The sequence below is a fragment of the Dendrobates tinctorius genome, unplaced genomic scaffold (genome assembly GCF_039654945.1).
Source record: "Dendrobates tinctorius isolate UK_male_01 unplaced genomic scaffold, ASM3965494v1 ptg000004l, whole genome shotgun sequence".
Lineage (NCBI taxonomy): Eukaryota > Metazoa > Chordata > Amphibia > Anura > Dendrobatidae > Dendrobates > Dendrobates tinctorius.
Genome location: NW_027361672.1, coordinates 6525314 through 6549501, shown reverse-complemented (window position 1 = coordinate 6549501; position 24188 = coordinate 6525314). Strand labels below are relative to the sequence as shown.

At 38.1% G+C, this 24188-nt stretch overlaps 1 long non-coding RNA gene across 2 annotated transcripts in view; it reads right to left on the bottom strand.

The window, feature by feature from the left end:
- Positions 1-24188, bottom strand: part of LOC141081687 (uncharacterized) — a 378204-nt gene that overhangs the window by 350098 nt on the left and 3918 nt on the right. The gene's annotated exons all lie outside the window — the stretch shown is intronic.

The window sequence follows — 24188 nt, the reverse complement described above, 5'->3', positions numbered from 1 at the left end:
AAAAATGCATTGTTCCTACAGTGAAATGTGGTGGTGGCCATGTCCTTATGTGGGGCTGCATGAGTGCTGCAGATGTCGGGGAGTTACATACATATCATGAATTCACAGATGTAATGCTCTATGTTGAAAGACAAGATGTTATCACTCTGTGCACTTGGTAAATGTTCACTTTTCCAAAATCACAATGCCAAAACACACAACTGTTGCATTTCTGAAAAAGAACAGGGTGAAAGTGATTCGGTAACCAAGTATGTTTCCTGATCTGAACCCAAATCAATGACCTATGGGGAATTCTGAAGAGACAAGTTGTACATCAATCTCCATCCAGCACTCAGGCTCTAAAAGAGGTCGTTCTTGAAGAATAAAAAAAGATAGATGTTGCAATTAGAGTTGAGCGAAACAGGTCAGCCAGATTCATTAGTCGACTACTTATGGCAAAGTCAGGTTTCGCGGACTGAAACCCGACCACAGTGTGAAGTTGGCCATGCGGTCGGCAAAACGAGCACCAAAGTCGGATTTCCCAGAATGCTTGCAAGTGACTTTTTTCAGCCACTGAGCAAGGACATACACTGCGGGCAACGAGATGACGTGTGCAGCGTCCGGGGAGAGAGAGAGATTTCACGCACTTTAAATAAGCGGTCCTCCACTCCCTGCCAACTTTGCTTCCCCATTGACTTGCATTGGGTTTCGTGTTTCAGTCGGACCTTCGACTTTTCCAGATAGTCGGCCGATTTCGTTCGTCTCGACTTTTGAGAAAGTCGGGTTTCATGAAACCCGACTCGACCCTAAAAAAGGCAAAGTCGCTCATCTCTAGTTGCAATATGTCGCCAACTTGTTAATTCCATGCCTAGATGACTTGGTGCTGTTTTAAAACATGATGGTGGTCATACACAACTCTAGATGTAGTAGTTTTTTATGTAGGGTGTATTCATTTTTGTATATCTAATTTGAGTAAAACTGAAAATGTTTTAACAAAAAATATATTATTAACCTTACTTTCATATTATGAGTTAAAAAATGCTCTATGAAACTCGGTCTTGGAATATGTTTTCATTTTCAGTGAGATATTGATTGAAATCTTACTTATCAAAGGGGATGTACTCATTTATGCTGACCACTGTATAACCAATGACTATAACCATATATAACTAAAGCACTGTGATCATATATAACCACAGGAATGGATACTTGTAGGTTTGTTCCTGTTGAATGAGATAAGTGCTTCCACAGTGTCATGTGTCATTCACTTTCTGTTCCCAAAGTCAGTATTCAAAGTATTTACTAAGCTTATTCGAATATTACTATCATAGAAACCTTAAGATCATGCAGATACAAACTACAGGAGGCAGCGGACAATATATACTTGGAGAAATTGACTTACACAACACGTTGCCATCTGTTTGAAGTGAAGAGATTATATAACAGACTGCTGTTCCTCATTTCTTAGGTTATCTATGTGAAGCTGAAAATAAAATAGTATAGCTCCCAACTTTTGAAGAACAGAAAGAGGGACAAATCATGTGGCGTGCTAGGCACCGCGGTAAATTTTGGCCTTGTCCCTGGCAACACCTCAATCCACGCCCATATACAATTTCTTTCTACTCTGGCGGGAGGAGATGTCAGAGGGGCAGTGGTAGTGAGAGAAATTCAGATGCCCAAGACTGCAGGACGTAGATCCAAATCCAGGACTGTCCACTGTATCTAGGACAGTTGGAACTAGAGATGAGAATGCAGGTCAATGGTACCTTGCTGGCTTTTACCATCCGGCGTCTCTGGCGCAGCTTTTGATTACACAGGGCTGGTGCGACGTCATCTGTGCATCCTGCTCATCTTTAGCTGGGACATATGGATTTATTTTTTGTTCCTTCATTCACAGTCGTAGCAGCCAGAATTTTCTCATGTAGTTACACTATTCAATTTCTGACTTTTTGGCCTCTGTAAAGCTGTGGGTTTTTTTGTTTTATACAGGTGTTCACGCCAAAGTACACAATAACAATCTTCTCTGATTATTGCATTTTTGCAACATTTTTTATGCATTTTCCCTCTTATTTGATGTGTTTTAGTGCATGTGTGAAATCGCGTTTTTTTAAAGTGCTTTTCATAGTACAAAAAAACCTTTGATTCTGCACTTAAAAAGGTTTTTGCATGTATTTTAATAAGATTTCACATAGAAACCTCCAGAGAAAAAATAAGCACCAAAACTGCACTGTTCAGCAGCATGTTTAGTCGCACAGAGGGTGCAGTTTTCATGAAATCACATCCACTTTGCTTGGACAGTTGAACACAGCAGAATTTCTGTGCAAAAAAAGCAGCCGAAAAAGCGCAGCATTTACACAACATTCATACACGGTCTAAATGTCTGAGCATTGTGGATGTGATTTCATTAAATCACCACTCTCGGTGCATCTAAGGCTAGGTTCACATTTGTGGATGGCCGAGCTGCGGACTTCCTCCGTGAAGCTCCACCCACTTCTGCACCTCCTCCGGTCAGCTCCACCTACATCTGCATGCGGCCTGCGTACCTATCTTTAACATTGGGTACGCAGGTCGTGCGGTTGTATGCGGATGCCTCCACATGCGTCGTTTTGATGATGCGGCGACCCACGTTGAACACAAAATGTTGGAATTTGATGCGGTCACCGCATCGTCAAAATGACGCATGCGGAGGCATCCGCATACATCCGCACGACCTGCGTACGCAATGTTAAAGATAGTTACGCAGGCCGCATGCAGATGTAGGCGGAGCAGACCGGAGGAGGTGCGACAGTGGGCGGAGCTTCACGGAGGAAGTCCGCATCCCTCCGCAACTCGGCCATCCGCAAACGTGAACCTAACCTAACTCTGCAGTTTTGGTGCTTTTTTCTCTATAGGCTTCTATGTGGAACCTGAAAAAAAACAAAAGGAAAACAAAACGTCATTCCATTTTTAAGGGCAGAATCATAGCTTTTCTGTACTTTTAAAAAAATCATCAAAAACGCAGATTCACATCTGCAAAAATAACACAGCAAACATGGGGGAGCATGCATAAAAGAAAAGCAGCAACACACAAAAATCAGAGAAGATTATTATTGCATCGTGTGGTGCACACATATGTAGAAAACATACAGGAAGAAAACATTAGAAAAAGCACAGCATTTACGCTATGTGTGAATATGGCCTTAGCATTACATTTTTATTACATCTTTTTATTACTGTAATAGAGAAAAACAGCAATCATGCCATTTTTTTACACCAATTAGCGATTCCCGTAAATGATCTGACTGCTATGTTGTGCAGGTTGTTACGATTACAAGGACACGTAATATGTTCATGTTATTTGCTGGTTTGTGATGTTAATAATCTTTATTTTTAATAATAATATTTATATAGTGCTAATATATTCCGCAGCGCTTTACAGTTTGCACACATTATCATCACTGTCCCCAATGGGGCTCACAATCTAAATTCCCTATCAGTATGTCTTTGGAATGTGGGAGGAAACCCACGCAAACATGGGGAGAACATACAAACTTCTTGCAGATGTTGTTCTGGTGGGATTTGAACCCAGGACTACAGGACTGCCAGGCTGCAGTGCTATCCGCTGAGCCACCATGCTGCCCAGATGATTATGTTTTTTTTTAAAATAAAAAAAAAAAGCTAATCAAAACTGACATTATTTTAATTGTTTTTCATTATTTTTCAGTAATTTTATAGGGATAAAAAAATATTTTATTTTACCTCTAGAATACAGAGATATAAAAATACTCTGCTATGTACAGATGTATTTCCATGTAATCTGCCTGGTGAATCAAAGCCTGCAATACAGATAAAGAATACATAATTCTTCACATGACATCAGCAGTGCCTCTAGCTAAGTAGCTTTTTCTTCTATCTGTAATGTTGAAGGTTGTGGGTTCGAGACCTGGTGAGACTTTCAGAAAAAGATTACATTTTTGTAATTGCTTTTAATTATTTTTAGCAGTTTTATATAAACAAAAGAAATCTGACTTTTTCTTCACTTCAGTATACAAGTACAAACAATTACACTGCTGTATACAATGAATACAAAGTATAATTCTACTATGTTTATCATTAATGGCTGTGACTCATAGAGCTGCTGCCTGAGAAAATCGAGACGTGAGTTTGAGTTCTGGGGCAGACCCGATCACAGGAGGAGTGTGAATATTAAAATTTAATTAATGTGCAGAGATGCGACTCTGCCCTCCAAGGAGGAGCTACAGCGTGCTGAAGATGTCAGAGAGAGATAAGTAACAGAAACCAGGACAAAAATCCAAATGTGGCAGGACTGAGCTCTGAAATCATGACTGTCCAGCTGATACCAGAATAGTTGGGAGCTATGCAATTGTGATTGCATGAGATGGAAGGGTGTGGGTGTCAGTTTGCCTAGTGAGTTTGCAACCTGCAAAAATAGCAATATACTGCATTATAGAACCAAATTAGATAAGGTATTGTTCACATTTACCCCCACACACTAGTGAGTTAATAGAAACATAAAATAGACTAGACTGAGGGCACATGGAGACTCAAGCATTTTGATCTGTTCCCATATTTGTATGACTGTATGTCAGTATTTTTGCTGTGCCCAGAGGGGTGTAGTCTACTGGCTTGAGGCCCTGGCCTAATTGCAGGTATATAGCTGGTTAACTGTACTGCTGCACCACAGATATTGTGAATTAACTGGCATTGTCTAGTCCTGTCCACAGAGACTTTTCTCTAAGATCTTCATCTTTTCAGATATGCAGAATGACATAATCTACTACTTCACTGTATCCATCTGAAAAGATGGACACCTTCCAAAGGAAGTGCTAACAGAGTCCAAAGTTTCAAACTTTGAGTTGCATATGGCTTATTAAAGGGGTAATCTACCAAAACAGAAGTAGTGCAAAGGTATGAAGGGGACTCGCTCTGAATGCACAGTACAGCTAACCTTAAGGGTATGTGCACACGTTGCGGTTTCTGGTGTGGATCCGCAGCGGATTTGGCCCTGCGGATCCACAGAAGATTCTCTTGCGGTGTACAGTACCATTTTATACAATGAAAATTAAAAAATGCATGTACAAATATCAATATCTGCTGAGGCTGAAAAAAATATGTACACAGTCAAACAAGACTTTTCTTCCACTATTGGGAATAGTTCTTGTAATGGACCTCCAAATTCTACTAGCCCAATGTGAACAATTTTTATAACATTAATTTTAGAGTTAGCTGAAACACAGCGCCTTTGAGTCTTTGGGGTAAATCAATTTTATCAGAGCAATATTTGTACCAAGTAACATTTGGAAACACTTTCTGACATTATTTACAGTCTTGGGTAAATCTACAGATAGCTTTAAAACATAGGCAGGAATGGGTATTCTATGTGTCCTCGCCTCCACCTAAAAATTAATTCTCAGGACTAGGCAGAATCTATGCCATATTTACCTTTCAAATACTTTCTTACACCTTAGGCTAGTTTCACACTAGCGTTCGGCAGGGCTGCAGAGGGCTGCGTACTTCCTCCTTTCTTCCTTCGTTAAGCCCCACCCACTGCCGCACCTCTTCCATTCTGCTCCGCCTACGTTGGCATGTGACCTGCGTACCTATCTTTAACATTGGGTACACAGGCCATGTGAATGTATGCGGATGCCAGCGCATGCGTTGTTTTGACGCTGCGTGGAGCTGTGCCAAAAGTAATATGTTGCATTTTGATGCGGTCGGCGCAGCGTCAAAATGACGCATGCGCAGGCATCTGCATACATTTGCATAGCCTGCATGCCCAATGTTAAAAACAGGTACGCCGACGTAGGCGGAGCCGAATGGAAGAGGTGCGGCAGTGGGTGGGGCTTAATGGAGGAAGAAAGGAGGAAGTATGCAGCCCTCTGCAGCCCTGCCGAATGCTAGTGTGAAACTAGCCTAATACATTGTACTTTCTGCACCTAAACAGGAGTGACTGTGGTACTCCTCCAAAATGCAATTAGGGTGCTAGCTATATTTACATAGAAAATGACAAAGAATTTAAATAAATTAATAATTATTATTATGATTTCTATAGTTATGATTTTGTTAAAGACACACCCCCAAGTTGTGTGTCACCAATAAAAAGGCTATAGATTTAAAGAGATGGACATACTGTCCATGTTCCCCCTTGAAGAACATGTGCCTTTTTGTATTATGTAATGTGAACTGTGACATGCATTAATAGTTTTAGCATTGTGTTCTGCCTGACAGGAAAGAGAGTTAGAATTAATGATTGTGACTAGCCCAGAGTGGTAGGGCTAAGATGAAGGGACAGAGATAGTTTCCTGTCAGAACGTCAGATAGAGCCCAGTGTGCCTCTGAAGTAGACCTAAGGTCGGGACAGTAATCAGTGTCAAACATGACAAGGGTGTCCCTGAAGTGAGGAGATGGTGCTTACCATGAATCAGAGTAAATAGAGAAGGAAAACCGACAGGAAAATGGAGTAATCAATCAGAGACGGATCCTGGGAGAGTACAACTAGAAGTAAGGCCCAGTGTTTATAACTCACAGAGGCAACAGGCCAAGACGGTACAGAGTACATGTGAGCAAGAAAGTGCCAGGGCAGGAGTTCCAGAGCGTCAGTAGAAGAGAGGCTAAGTACTGGCCATATTGGCAACATAGTTCCCTTGAGGGGAAAGAAGACGCGGAAACTGTGGGTTGAGAATTGGACTCTTGCTAACTGGACTGTAGTACTGAACAATTGAATAAAGAGAAAAGAATGGAGACTGTATGTGAAGATTTTCCGTATGGTAAAAGAAACATTCATAAACTTGTGTACCCGCTACCTACTGTACATAATTCCCACAAAGTTACTGTTAAGTTAAAAGTTTCTTTTCAACTCGTGGTCTGCCTCCCTGAAGTCTTCAACATCTGGCACTCGCCAACCAAAGTCAACAGTAACATGCAGCCTGCAAGGGTGTAGCGCTCCCATAGCATAAGTCCCCACATCTAGCCAGGACTCTCACCTTAATGTAATGTGTCGGGGAGTAGGTGACGAGTAAGTTGTCCATGGCTACCGGCCTGTGCCATGTTACATACACATGATAAACCCTATAGTTGAGTTAACAGATTTTCATAATGTGCTACCTGTTCAAGTATACTATAACTTTTTCCTAATGCTGTTTCAGAGAAAGACTTATCCTAGAATTTAAAGGGAATGTGTAATCAGAAAAAGATGTATTGTTTAATTTTGGGTTTTATATTCCTTCATATTTTTACTTTAATATTTATTTAGTACTACTTTCCTGCGTTATTGCTGTTTTGAACTGCTTGGACCATTGTATTTTAATGGATTTATGAATAAAAAGAAAGAAAATTTTTTTAACAGCATCCTGGATTGCTCACGTTATTGCTGGACCTTGCTTTGCCGTTGTTCAAATTATAATGATTATATCTATATATATAAAGCTGAGTGTAGAGCCTCGCCCACTCCGCATAGCCACATTCACTATAATATCCCACATCATTCCGTCTGCCAGAGCCACCGAACTACTACCCCTAATATCCCACATCATCCCATCAGCCAGAGCCACCGGACTACTACCCCTAATATCCCACATCATCCCATCAGCCAGAGCCACCGAACTACTACCCCTAATATCCCACATCATCCCATCAGCCAGAGCCACCGGACTACTACCCCTTATATCCCACATTGTCCCGTCAGCCAAAGCCACTGGACTACTACCCCTAATATCCCACATCATCCCGTCAGAGCCTCCGGACTACTACCCCTAATATCCCACATCATCCTGTCAGCCAGACCTCCTAGACTACTACCCCTAATATCCCACATCGTCCCGTCAGCCAGAGCCACCGGACTACTACCCCTAATATCCCACATCATCCCGTCAGCCAGGGCCACCAGACAACTACCACTAAAATCCCACATCATACCATCACAGACGCCGGACTACTCCCGCTAATATCCCACATCATCCTGTCAGCCAGAGCCACCGGACTACTACCACTAATATCCCACATCATCCCATCAGCCAGAGCGACTGGACTACTCCCCCTAATATCCCACATCATCCCGTCAACCAGAGCTACCGGACTACTACCACTTATATTCCACATCATTTCATCAGCCAGAGCCACCGGACTACTACCCCTAATATCCCACATCATCCCATCAGCCAGAGCCACCGGACTACTCTTCCTAATATCCCACATCATCCTGTCAGCCAGAGCCACCGGACTACTACCACTAATATCCCACATCATCCCATCAGCCAGAGCGACCGGACTACTCCCCCTAATATCCCACATCATCCCGTCAGCCAGAGCTACCGGACTACTACCACTAATATTCCACATCATTTCATCAGCCAGAGCCACCGGACTACCACCCCTAATATCCCACATCATCCCATCAGCCAGAGCCACCAAACTACTACCCCTAATATCCCACATCATCCCGTCAGCCTGGGGTCAGAACCAGATCGCTGAGAGGAACGGTCCTAACTTCCATACTGGGGATCCCTTTAAAAGAGGCCTGGGGTCAGAACCAGAGTGCTGAGTGGATTTGTCCTGACTTCCATACCAATGATCCCTTTAATAGAAGTCTGGGGTGAGAATCAGAGAGGTGAGGTATTTACCCCAACTTCCATACCGGAGATCCCTTTAAGAGAGGCCTGGGGTCAGTACCAAAGCGCAGAGTGGATTTGACCTCACTTCCATACTGGGGATCCCTTTAAGAGAGACTGGGATCAGAACCAGAGCGCTGAGTGGATTTGCCATGACTTGCATACCTACCAATGATCCCTTTAATAGAACCCTGGGGTCAGAATCAGAGCATTGAGGGATTTGCCCTAACTTCCATACAGGAGATCCCTTTAAGAGAGCCTGGGGTCAGAACCAAAGTGCTGGATGGATTTGCCCTGACTTCCATACTGGAGATCCCTTTAAGAAAGGCCTGGGGTCAGTACCAAAGCACAGAGTGGATTTGCCCTAACTTCCATACCAATGATCCCTTTAAGAGACCCTGGGGTCAGAACCACAGAGCTGAGAGGAAAGGTCCTAACTTCCATACCAGGGATCCCTTTAAGAGAGGAATGGATTCAAAACCAAAGCCCTGGATGGATTTGCTCTGACTTCCATACCAATGATCCCTTTAAGAGGGAAGATGTGCCTATAGAATGGAGGATGTGTGATGAATATATTCTGTCATGTGCTCTCTGCTCCTTTCAGGGGGGCAGACAATGGCTGGGAGCTTATGTTCCCGGGGATGCTAGATTTCTCCCACCATGTCAGTGTCTGCTGAGGTGTTGTCAAGTGGGAAAACTTGCTCATAGCAACCAATCACAGCTCAGCTACTTTTAACCAGCTCTGGTGAAATGAGAAATGCTTAGTGATTGGTTGCAAGGAAAACTGCTGCTCATAACAACCAATCACAGCTCAGCTTCTTTTGAACAGCTCTGGTAAAATGAAAGATGCTTCGTGATTGGTTGGTGATACACACACACATATATACATTCACTTTTATATAGAGAGATTTTCTTGCTGTGTTTTATTAGTGATTTGCTTGCTCGTCAGTTCATCCTCAGGAATCAATGTTTCCATTCAGTGACAGTAAGCAGAGGAAGACAGGCAGGCTAGATCTTATGTAAACCTAAGGCCAGACAATGGATTGCTAAAGGTAAATGTAAAGCAATCATCCTATCAATACATTGTTCTTCCAGCCTATGCCCATTGTCTGGATGGACATAGTAGACCCAGGAGCATCGTCACCACAGGGGGTCTCACATGCCGCCCCAGGTCATGGAATATGCTTTGTTCTGTGAGCTAAAGAAAAAATGTTTAAGGAGGAAGAAGAAAAAGACACATGGGTTGAATCAGGCAGTCGTTGGAGTGACTTCGATGGGAGAGGATCCAAGCTGGGATGGATGGATGATTTATGGAGTTTGGGAGATTGATTGTTGGCTGGAGTGGTATTCTTGAGCTATGGTCGTGATATTCATCATCTGGAGGAACATAGACTGTGCCTGTGAACTATACCAACTGGAGATACCAAAAGCTGTGGGCCAACCAAAAGTTGGGAGACAGTGGGTATCACCTGGTATGGAGCCAGTGGAACTACCAATCTCAGATTGGGAACTTGTGGACTGAGTACATTGCATGTTGGCCATCTACATGGATTTGTTGTACAACTATGGATGTATGGAATAAAAATTGTTGCTTTGCTAACATGCCTAGGTGATTTTTATAACCCACAACATAAGATCCTCACATAAGGTAATCTCAAAATGGCAGTAATCTCATTTTCAGTTCCTTTTTGAATTTCACATGCACCTGATTGTTTAAGGTGCACTATTTATTTCTAGAATGTTCTGGACATTTTGGGTTTTGGTGAATGAAAGTAAGTTTAGTAAACATTTTTGATGGATAAATTATCCTCAGGATAATTGCATAATGTCAGTCTTTAAGTAGTTTGTACATTTAGTTTTAATTGGAGATAAGAAGGACACTGTTTCTTCCCTAGTTTAGCTGAGATCTGGTCAGGAACGTAGAATGGTGAATCACTGGAGTAAGGATCCATATAATGCTGTCACGTTGTTGCTGGTAAGAGGCTGATACATTCTTGCTCAAAAATGTTAAAAGGGATATCTGGAACTTTGTAAAAAATCAAGTCTGCCTAAGAACTAACAGGCAGGTAGTTGTTTCTGCCGGCAATTCAGCTTCTTCTACTGTGCGGCAGCTTCTTTTCAGCTCTGCTCTGTTGACAAGGCATGACTTCTGACATCATGTTAATTGACAGCCAGATCCCCCAGTTTGGCAGCAAGGAAGCAGCTGTCAATCAGCCTGACGTCGGTAGTCACACCCTGTCTACAGAACAGGAAAAAAAGCCACCGCTCTGTCGACAAGACAAAGATTAGCACTGGGTGCAACAGGTAGGTAGGTAGCAACTACCAGCCTGTTAGTATTTAGGCACATTATTTTATTTTTTTTTTACAAAGTCCCGGATATCCCCTTTAACTAAGTACCTAACATTTACGGTACGTGTGTAATAATAGTGATTTCATGTATTCATTAAAAGAAATCTGTCAGTCTATTCCTGCTGTTCATACCATGGGAAGCATGAAAGAGATCTTGGTGGCATGATTTAGCCGACTATATATTCTTTTTAAATGGTCTGGCATTTCAGGCAAAATATAGTTTGAAGAGTTAGATGTGACTAGTCCGGCTTCAGCCCTGGCTGGCTTTTCCTAGAACTGCTCCATGTGATTGACAGGTTTCTCGTTAAGAACATACATGGAAGAAACCTGGCAGTCACCTAAATAGGTACAGGAAAAAGGTGATCGAGGGCAATGCCAAACTAGTCTAGTCCCTGGTCAGCTCTTAATTTGCAGAGCCAAGTTGCATAGTGTTTATATATATGGACTTTTTAGATCATCTGTGATTATTTCTTATGCAGAAATTACATCTAGTTATCCTGAGCAGAATATAGCTGTACTGGATGTAGTCTTTTGCCACTGATCTAATAGTTCCATAATTAGGAAAATCATAGATTGAAATAACATGCTCTGTAACTTGCATTTCCTGAGCGTCACAATGACGGGTGACAAGATCTATGTACACATTAGGTCCTGTTCACATCACGTTTTCTATATATGTAGCCTGATATGTACTTTAAACCTGTTTATTAGTCAAAGGCCAAATGAGGGTCCTTTTTGCTTCTGTATATCCTGTGGAGTCCAGTAAAAAAAATCCTAAAAACTTATGTTAAACTTACACTTATTTTTAACATGGAAGTGTATGGGTCTAGATGCCACTGTATGGCATCTAATAAAAACATACTGTGCATCATGAGCTTTTCAATGGTTTTTCAATACTTCTATAATCGCACAATGCCATTATAGTTATAGTCTATGGGTGACACATGTGATGGAAACCCTAATTTAAAGTGACCTTCACGAGAAGGAATTGGCCAATTTTTGAGTGCGATGTTGGGTCACTTTTATGAAGAAATAAAGGTTTGCTAAATTCTGTACCATGAAATTGAAATAATTACTTACGAAAAAGGCATTAATAATGGAAAATACACAAAATATTTGGTCATTAAGATTACACGTAGGATAAAATCAGCAAGTGGTAACAGAGTTTGACTCAACTGGAAATTTGTAATATGCAATAATTTGAATAATAAGACTTCCAGACTTAATAGTTGCTCCCATCATATGCTTGCCTCATTTAAGTTTTCTATATTGTATTGGAAAGCTAAATTAATGAGCAATTTATCAGTCATTAAAGTATAATTGCATTTGTGCTGTCTCGGTTCACCATGTATAGTCTTTTTAATATATTCCAGGTTATCATGAAGACAAACACTTCTGAATAATAATCCTGGTATGAGTATGACCATGGCTGTTCACAAAAAAGAATAATACACAACATAGAGTAGTGTCACGTGCACTGTATATCGAGCCATGATCCTAAAATTCACCGATCCACTTGGCACTAAATCATATAGAACTAAAATACCACAGACAATACACAGCCCCTAGGGAGGCAGTGCTGTCAGTCATCAGTCAGCTTCCTATATGATTGGATGAATTAACGAAGCCGACAGGCCATATAGAAGGCAGCCTTTCACATTATTCTAACACAGTTTGGCGCTAAACAAAAACAGTATTTTTGACAATAGTGGCATAAGCTTTCTCTTATGTAATAGTTACCAATAATGAATTATATCCAATCAGAACAGACTCGGATTAACTATTTGAATACTTGCCCTTTAATGTTTTTTGCTATACATAGATATGATACCATAGGTGCACATTTCAATATTATTTATACAAGATCCAAGCCATTGGTGATAGCCAAAAATACATTTTCCTTATCTATACTTTCTTTTTTATATAATTTTGCTCAACTTGGAAGGTAATGATGAAACATTTCAAATCACTTTATTAAGGAATTTGTCTTCATTCCTGTAAAAAAAAAAAAATATTGCATGTAAGTGGATTCCAAAGCACTTCTTTTCCCTAGTCTATATGCATGCCTATTTGGAGTACTGATGCTGGCAGTGAAAGGGTCATCTCAGCACCTGAGTCTTCCACTGGTACATGTCTGCTGCCGGAGATTATCCTGAAAAGCAGAACCCTCTGACGGCGACGCAGGTACTGATCCTTTCACTGCCATCATCAGTACTCCAAGTGAGTATATTCTGATATCAATGCAGCTAAAGGCAGGCAAATAAACTGCGGAAAATTAGGAGTTTGGAAAGATTTCCAAGCATTTTTACAGGAATGAAGACAAATCTCCTAATAAAGTGAAGTCATTTGCAAAGATTCATACTTTTCCACACTGGACAAATTTATTTTTGAAAAAAATGGAAGTTTAGTTACTCTTTAAACATTTTCTACAATATATCCTACAGCAGCCTGAAGCCCCTTCGCCACCTCCCAACATATTATTATTATTATTATTTATTGTTATAGCGCCATTTATTCCATGGCGCTTTACATGTGAGGGGGGTATACATAAAAACAAGTACAATAATCTTAAACAATACAAGTCATAACTGGTACAGGAGGAGAGAGGACCCTGCCCGCGAGGGCTCACAATCTTCTCTACAGTTTAGATTTACTTGACTTGTGAAAAATTGGATAAAAGTGAAGTTTATTACATGATGTTCATAAGCGTCAGCTGTGTTGTAGGAATTAAACGAAATGAATGGGGATTTCAAGATCCAGTCGCATGCTGCAGAAACAACACGATTTTCAGTTGCTTAAAACTGTCCCGTGTACGGATTGAGCATGAAGAGGAAGTCCAGGCCGCAGCTGATACCTTGCTTCCTCTTCATGTTCAAACCATATGTAGGCAAGGACAGTGATGCCAGGCAGCGCTGATTGGGCACAGGGGGTCATATGTCACAACACCGCATGAGAGCCCCGGGGAGAGGGAGTGCTGACACTGCAGGAACGACGCAGGCACAGGAGGTGAGTATAGTATTTTTTTTTATCGGAGCCAAACATTTAGTTTAACAAGGGGTTGTCCTAATAGTGGTGGACAACCACTTTAAGTTAGATCATGGATGCTATTCAGTTGTCCTAATTTTCTAATTTAGATGTTTTCAGGCTTGAGCTGCAATGTGAAAAACATTGAGTAAAGTAATGTTCAATCTATAGTTAAAAAACAACAATATATTCTAGTAGTTGATACCATGTCTAGTTTGTAACTATCTTCTATTATTCCCATCACTCCCCTTACCTATACAATGTGATCATTTTTCTTACATGTAATTAAAAACTTCATTTATCTCTTGGGAACCACTAGATTTCTTACTGTGTTGTCACTCCAGTCTGCTACCAAAACTGGCTGGACCTACGCGTAAGTGAAGGACATTCACAAATATGTCCATCATCAAAGGACTGAGGTTCGTGGACCTTCTGAACCTTTATGTAGGCATTACTGGTCCATGCCATTGGAGCAACTAGCTGGCATATATAGCTTTCACTAGCATATGGACACTTGGTGGAGTTACTATCTAAATGGAATAGAAATACTGACAGTAGCTATGTGGTTCAGTCCCACAACATTGTCTGTTGGCTTGAGAGCTTCCTCGGCACCGCTAGTGTATCTTGGACTTTATTTGTCTTTTATTGTTTTTTGTAACTTTTTAAAATAATAACATTGCAAACATGGGTGACCGGACCTTTTAAAAGCTTGCTACCTACAAATAACAGCATGAGACACTGTATTCGATGACAGCTTGGGTAGTTGAAATGAAAGAAATATGACACAGCTCATGAAGGGCATGAAGATCTGGAACATTTATGAATCAGTGGTGTCATAAAAATGTTGGGAGATGTGTTAGATGTCCTTGATTGTATGTCTTTGCCCACAGATAAACAGTTCCTTTTAGTATGACTTCTATTGTAAGTTGCACTGCGCTTGGGCTAATGAATGCTCACAAACTATAGAAATACACCAGCAGAATACATTAGGAAAATAGGCCTGGTGCTGCATACAGATTTGCCACACAGTGATTCAGGCCTTGTATGTTATACAATACCCCTGAAATCCGTTGCTATTGCCAAGAAGTCCATTGACATCTCTCCTACTCATATTAATGCACCAAGACTCAAAAGGGTGTCAGAAAGACAACAAAAGACAGCAAATTCCGAGAAAGGATAGTTGACATTTTACCGTACAAAAGAATAATCAAGAAGCCTATATTTTTTGGATTAAGAGTAACAGTTGTTAATGAAAGTTGTATGGTTATATTTCTTAGGTCTGTTTATTGAAGTGTTCTTGGGGTATTTTAGAGATAAAATGGTGGGTGTGGACAAGCTTGCCGAGATCACGGGCTCCTGAGATTTACTGGTCATTTCTCATCTCTGTCAAGAACACAAATTGTACGTGAGCAGCTTTTTAAGTGTTTCAAGATGGCTGAATAATGCCCTATCAAAGGGAGAGAAATATGCGCCTTGCCTCATACTGCGGGGCAACTCACAGGGAAAAATGATTGTAATTTTGATGATTTACCATCTATTGTTGTCTATATTGTATTAATGAAGGTAGACCCATTTGGGTAATGTAAGCATTGATGTTACTGCAGCCCATGTTATTCCTTGATTTCCATGTAATCAAACTAAAAACCTGCCATCCCGAGCCCTCGTGATCCTGCAGTCCTCATGGTTTGGAGTCTATCATATCCTGAAAAACAAGATCCATGCCCATTTGGACATTGAGTAGAGCATATGACATTGAAATATGACAGTTGCCAGAATATTCTGTAGGGAACTTGTGCCTCATACAGCATCTGTATATATGAGGGCAAGTTAGACCTCGAAATGCTACAACGCTAATCATGCTCCCCAAAATCAAAAACTAACTTTGTAAAAAAAGTAAATACCGTAAATTGTTGCCCAATTTTTTTTCTCTATAGCAGTCACCACATTACCTCGTGGAATGAATATGACCTAGTAGTGTCATTTCTTACAGAAAAAAAAAATTATATGTAGCGTGACTATTCAAGGCTAGATTGAAAACAATAACTGTATGACACATAGAAAACATATTGAATAAGTGGAAAAATAGGAACGCGCCGGGGCCAACATTTAGGGACATATCATCGTACGCTGCATAGCCCTCAAAAAGGGTAACAGTTGGCAGCTATGTTATGATACAATGTGCCACTATTTATACCGCTTGGTGTAGTTAATACATGTAGTGTGCCAATGTCTATAAGCACATGACCAAATACTATAGAACCATGCTTTCCATTAACAAAGAATGGATAGAAGTTTGGTAGTGTATACAAATATGACCACCCATCATTATACGTATATATATATATATATATATATATACACATACACACATACAAATTAAAGATTTATATGTATGTTTTTTATACACTACCAAACTTCGATCTACTCTTTGTTACTAGAAAATATAGTTCTGTAGTATTTGGTCACGTGCTTATAGATGTTGTCACACTACATGTACATATTAATGTTATATCAAGCTACACATTAGGGGTGTTGTGTCACCAAGTAAAGGTGCAGTTTCATATATCCATAAAGAATTTTTCTTTGAGATCAAATATAACATATGTCATGTCTGGAAATCACTGGGAAATACACAGGCAGCTTTATGACATTATGTCAAGCAGAAGTGTATATGACTTTGTGAGCCAATCTGTAGGGAAATTTGATACAGTTTTTGTTCTCACTAACTAAAAAAAGTCAAATTTGTTAAATTTATTCATGGAGTGGTTTAAATGATCACAATATGTATAATATGTTGTGTCCCATGAAGGATGGATGGATGATAGATGGATGATGAATGGATGGATGGATGTATGGATAGATAGACAGATAGATATAGATGAGATAGATAAGTTTGAGAATGTGTCTATACATATATGTAGGTACAATGGATTTTGTAGGTTAAATATTCCAAAAATTTCTCCTTTAAAAAAAAAAAACTTAGATACACTAGTGACAATTTAATATCACTAAGCATCATTCACCAGTTATGTATAAAATTGTAGTATGTTTTACATTTTGAGCCTTCCCATGTACTAAAAAAATTAGAAAGGCTGACAAAGGTAACAGCTATTCAGACTATGGGGGAAAAATAACCATAATGAAATTAGGACAAACATTTTTCAAATGTATCACGGTATAGCAAACATTTCGCTTAGAAAAACTACGCAAAAATTATACAAATTAACAATAGACTAATGCACTTTTAACATATTTTTTAAAAATATCACTGAGCCCTTAATTGCACCTTGCATGATAGCGCCCTACACATATAGGTGCTTCCAAACAATGTGAAATAGCTCTCCCTTCTTGTATACCAAGAAATTTGATCAATGATCAATAGAGAATATATAATGTGGCTACAAATGGATCTTGGATCTAGGGCTCTCAATGTACCAGTCTGTCACTCATTTACTCATGTTTTTATCATATCTTACATATCTATTTCATTATAAGTATGTGTGTGCATATGTGTGTTTGCATGTATGTGTGCGCGTGTGTGTGTATGTTTGTATGTATGAATGTGTGTGCATTTGTGTGTATGTTTGTGTCTGTATGTATGTTTGTGTTTATATGTATATGTATGTGTGTGTATGTTTGTGTTTACATGTATGTGTGTGCATGTATGTTAGTGTTTATATATATATGTATGTGTGTACGTGTGTATGTTTGTGTTTATATGTATGTGTGTGCGTGTATATTTGTGTTTATATGCATATGTATGTGATTGCGTGTGTATGTTTGTATCTATGTATGTATGTGTGTATGTTTGTGTTTGTATGTATGTGTGTGCATGTGTGTATGTTTGTGTTTGTATGTATATGTATATGTGTGCATGTATGTTTGTGTTTATATGTATATGTATGTGTGTGCGTGTGTATGTTTGTGTTTGTATCTACTGTATGTATGTATGTGTGTGCATATGTGTATGGTTTTGTATGTATGTATGTGCGTGTGTATGTTTGTGTTTGTATGTATATGTATGTGTGTGCATGTATGTTTGTGTTTATATGTATATGTATGCGTGTGTATGTTTGTGTTTGTATCTATGTATGTATGTGTGTGTATGTTTGTGTTTGTATCTATGTATGTATGTGTGTGCGTATGTGTTTGTTTTTGTATGTATGTATGTATGTGTGTGTTTGTTTGTATATGTATGTGTGTGCATGTATGTTTGTGTTTATATGTATATGTATGTGTGTGCGTGTGTATGTTCGTGTTTGTATCTACTGTATGTATGTATGTGTGTGCGTATGTGTATGGTTTTGTATGTGCGTGTGTATGTTTGTGTTTGCATGTATGTTTGTGTTTATATGTATGTGTGTATGTTTGTGTTTGTATCTATGTATGTGCATGTGTGTATGTTTGTATGTATATGTATGTGTGTATGTTTGTGCTTGTATGTATATGTATGTGTGTGCATGTGTATGTTTGTGTTTGTATCTATGTACGTATGTGTGCGCGTGTGTGTACGTTTGTGCGTGTATGTTTGTCACACTGAAGGCATTAATTGTAGTCATAAGAATAAAAGTACACAAAGCAAAAAATATCCTAAAGGATTGTATGTATTTCTAAGGGGTGCAAAAAACTCTAAATTATGCTAAACTACAATGTTTGCCCTAATTTAGTGACATGCAATGGGGCATTGGGGCCTGTAAAGAAAATGTATTAAAGGTTTTTTTATCATTATTAAGATTAATAATGGAGGAAGACAAAAAATGTATATTGGTTTGGTATTTGGAAGGCTACCATTTAGTTTATATGTATGTGTGTGTGTGTATAGGTTTGTGTGTGTGTGCATTAGCATATACTGTATCTAGAGAGGGAGCTAGATATATAGATAAGTGTGTATATTTATATATGCACACACACAGAGATGTAGATGTATAGGCATGTGTGCTTACGTGTGCATACACGCATGTAGGGCTTATATAGAGAGAGGGATGTAAATATATAGATATATGTGTGAATATGCTTATGAGTGTATACGCATATATATATAGAGAGAGAGATGTAGATACAGCATATAGATATGTGTGTGAATATGTTTTGAGTATATACGCATATATATAGAGAGATGTATATACAGTATATAGATAGGTGTGTATTTATTTATGTGTATTATGTATCTATAGATATATATGTAAATAAAGAGATGTACATATATCTGTGTGAATATGTTTGTGTCTATATATATATATATATAGAGAGAGAGAGAGATGTACAGTAGATATATACGGTAGATATGTGTATATATTTGTGTGTATATGCATATATATAAAGTATATATAGAGAGAGAGATGTGTATGCATAAATATATATATATATATATATGTGTGTATATGTTACTGTGTCTATATGCATATATATATATATAGAGAGAGAGAGAGAGAGTGATGTAGATATATGTGTGTGTGATTATTTGGTCCTGCCAATAAAGCTTCTTTGAATTGAATTGATATGTGTGTATATGTTTATGTGTCTACAGTATATGCATATACTGTGTATATATATATATATATATATATATATATAGAGAGAGAGAGAGAGAGAGACAGGGAGATCTAGATATGTGTGTATATGCATATATATATATAGAGAGAGAGATGTAGATACAGTATATAGATATGTGTGTATATGTTTCTGTGTGTATATGTATATATATGGAGACATAGATATGTGTGTATATGCATATAAAGAGAGCGCGCAAGAGATATGCAGATACATAGATGTGTGTATATGCATATATAAATACATACAGTGTATTTATATATAGGGAAAGAGATGTACATATATAGATATGTGTGTATATGCTTATGTGCATATATATATATATATATATATATAAATAGAGGGAGATGTAGACCTATAGATATGTGTTAGGGTGTATGTTTATATGTACATATATAGAGAGAGAGTGATGCACATATATAGATATGTGTATGTTTATGTGTCTATATGTATATATATATATATACATATATACTGTATATACACATATATAGATGTGCATATATGTGTTTGTGTCTATATGTATATATATATAGAGGGAGAGAGGGAGATGCAGATGTACATATATGTGTGTATATGTTTATGTATGTATATGCATGTAATGTATATATACAGAGAGTGAAAGCGTGATGTACATAAATAGATATATGTATGTTTATGTGTCTATATGTATATATACCATATATATAAAGAGAGATTTACATATATAGATGTATATATGTGTTTGTGTCTGTATATATATGTATATATAGAAAGAGAGATGCAGATATACAGATATGTGTGCACATGTTTATGTATGTATCATGTATGTATATATATAGACAGAGAGAGAGAGTGAAAGATAGATGTACATATATAGATGTGTATATATGTGTTTGCATCTATATGTATACATATATAGAGAGAGAGTGGGGGAGTTGTAGCTATATAGATATGTGTGTATATGTTTATGTGTGTATATGTATATATACAGGAAAGATGTATATCTTTGTACCGTGTTAGCCAGTAGATAGAAAAATAGCCATTAAAAGGTATCAACCACTGAGGACTCTCAATTCTGAATATTTTTCTATGTATATATAGCGAGATATAGATGTGTGTATAGGCATATAAAAAGAGCGTGCAAGAGATATGTGTGTATATGCATATATAAATACATACAGCATATATATATAGAGAAAGAGATGTACATATATAGATATGTGTGTATATGTTTATGTGCGTATATGCATAAATATATATATATGGAGAGAGAGATGTACATGTATAGATATGTGGGTGAATGTATATGTGTCTATATGTATATAGACAGATATGTTGATATATAGACTGGGTGTATATATATATAGAGAGAGAGAGACAAAAAGATGTAGATATATAGATATGTGTATATATGTGTATGTGTCTATATGCATACATATAGAGATATGTAGATATATACATATGTGTGTATATGTATATACTGTATAAGACTTGCATTGCAGAGATATATAGATATATATATATACATACATATATACATACTGCATATGATACCTGTATGTATGTATATGTACATAAACAAATTACAGATATATAGGCCCTCAAATATTTGCTTTTATTACTATTATGTAAGTGGTATATGTAAATGTACTTAAGCTGCTTTGCATTGACTTGATCATGACTGGAATACACCTTCACCCTGGAATAATTATGTTCTGTATTCACAACCGCCTTACTGATCTTATAGCTACATAGACTCTTACAATTTTGTACCTGTGAATATTTGGATCATTACAATATTGCCATAAAACAAATCACTATTATGAGCTCCAATTATCGAGGCATGAAGTACTGTTTTATGAAATCATTAAGACATAATGTCGCTTTTCTTATTATTTTATAGCTTCTAGCGTCGATGATGCAACAAATAAATCGCGGGGGAACCTCCTAGTATGCCTTGATTTACCAAGTCTTGGGCTTTCTAAAGACTTTTTTTTTTTAAAGATTCTAAAAACGATTCCCACTGAGCGTAAAAGACACAAAACCAAAATGCAGAATTTGTAAAGTGTTGTCTTGGGTTACATAACCGTCCAGCAAGAAAGCCCAGATAGAAGAAAAGCCCAAGCATTTCTAAGGCTCCAGTGCTCTCTACAGCATTGTACAGTGGGCAACAAAGAGCCCAAGAGACGTGACACAGCATAAATATGTACACGTTGCCACAAAAGGACTTCTCATTCCTTCTTGTGGGATCTTACAATATAAATGGCAAACTTTAGCTAAGCAGGCCTTACTGAAGCCCTATTTTCTTATCGCTTCAACTTGTTTCTTAAGAACTTGGACAGAATTCTGGGATATTTCTTTCATTAGTTTGAGTGAGTTGGAAGCAGGGAGGCTGAATGGAAAATACTGTGCCAGCTATTCAGATACAGTACAAAAGCGGGTTGCATTTTACATAACGGCAGAAACACAAAAGCTATGAAGCATTCAGAGTTTGAAAACCGCTGCCCAATCTGCATGTTGCGTTCTTCAAGGCGAGATCCCTCTGAATGACATTTATTTCAGAGAATTCCTGGAAGGAATTTAGGCGGAAGGTGTGGAATATATCATGCTCCAAGTAACCAACATAATGTAAGAAGTCTCGAAATATGCAGTTACATGGAAACGTTCTGGGTGTGTCTATCGACATTCACACTGAGCACTTTCCGGAAAAGTACTTTTGTCACAGCCAACAAGATCTTTCTAGAGCTCAGCTTTATGGTTATTTCTGTAGTACGTAGCATTGGCTGCTCCAGATTGGAGCATTAGGACAGCGAAAAGCACTTTACGTATTATTTAGTGTCCTTCAAAGTCTGTAAAACTCCTTTCTTTCTCCCAATGTAGTGTAGTGATTATATTTAGGGATCCTCTGTAGAAGCTGAGATATTGAGACATCAGGGAAATATGCATTGCTCAGCTAGAAAGTTTGGGGAATGACTACTCATTTTCAGCTCCGTTCAGGTCTTTTGGTATAAAATATGCGTAGTTAAGCAGCATTACATAATCGACATTGTGAAGTCTGCCAGCTATTATGTGGTCATGAGGTTTTCCAGTTGCTCAGCGTTATAAAGCATCACTGAGTCAGTTCTTTCTGAACTAACTAACATGGCCGCTCCTGAATAGGCAAACACAGAGTCATTTTGGCTATTTATATGGTTCTTTTTCTGCCACATATAAAACAGAGTCTCTGCTAACTCTATGACTTGGTTGTATCTGTATCTACTTCAGCACTTTTAATGATATTATATAACTTTATGTTTCGTTGTTGTACGTACTGTTGAATAGTGTATGTTTTATGCTTCTATAGAATAACTAAGTCTAAATTGTACAGCTATATCTAATAGAATACTTATATCTATACTTCATAAATGTCCAGATTTAATTTTTTATGGTGACTTCTTCACTTTCATTACCATAACTTCAAAGATACATTTCTTTTCTCACCATACACATAGCACAAGACTACTATGAAATAATTGTGATTCTCAATGTATTTCGCCTTCAATATTTTGTGCCTTTTGGCACGTCGCCTTAAAAATAGTGGCTTTTGGCAATTCTCCTGCAATATTGTACCTTTTGGCATTTTGCCTTCAATATTTTGTACCTTTTGCCAGTTCTCCTTCAATATTGTACCTTTTGGTATTTCGCGTTCAATATTTTGCACCTTTTGGCATTTCGCCTTCAATATTTTGTACCTTTTGGCATTTCTCCTTCAATATTGGACCTTTTGGTATTTCGCCTTCAGTATTTTGTACCTTTTGGCATTTCTCCTTCAATATTGTACCTTTTGGTATTTCGCCTTCAATATTTTGTACCTTTTGACATTTCGCCTTCAATATTTTGTACCTTTTGGCATTTCTCCTTCAATATTGTACCTTTTGGTATTTCGCGTTCAATATTTTGTACCTTTTGGTATTTCGCCTTCAATATTTTGTGCCTTTTGGCATTTCTCCTGCAATATTGTACCTTTTGGTAGTTCGCCTTCAATATTTTGTGCCTTTTGGCATTTTTTCTTCAATATTGTACCTTTTGGTATTTCGCCTTTAATATTGTACCGTTTGGCATTTCTATACTCGTCTTCTTTGCTTACAGTAAATACTGTAATTCCAACTGAATACAGTGTCAGTAAAGCAACATATATAAAGCTACATATCGATAGCTAGATATTAGTCATACATTGATATGTATTTATTCAATCTACAACATCCAACATACCGTAATTCTCTTATATTCTTTTTAAACCATAGTTTACTATGTGTGATCTAAGCGTTTGATGTCACAGTTTTATTCCGATCTATGATCATCTGTACAATATAAAATAACTGAAAGGCAATGAGTGGTGTGTACCAAACCAGATGCCGACTAACACTGCAAAACCACACCCATACAATACATCCATTCCACTATAAAATTATGATGTCAAAATCTAAAAAAGACCTAATATGGATGTGGTGTATGTGGTGTTGTTCAGGTCTGTGTGTGCCAATATTGGCAACCAATATATGTAAAAATGTCAATCAGATTGTCACAAACAATATACACAAATAAGGATTGAGTAGAGTTGTTAGCCCTACACAGTAATTATTCTTTTACTTTTGTGTATGTATATATTTTTATTGCTACAATATATGTGAAAACATGAAATATTTCTTTGTATATTGC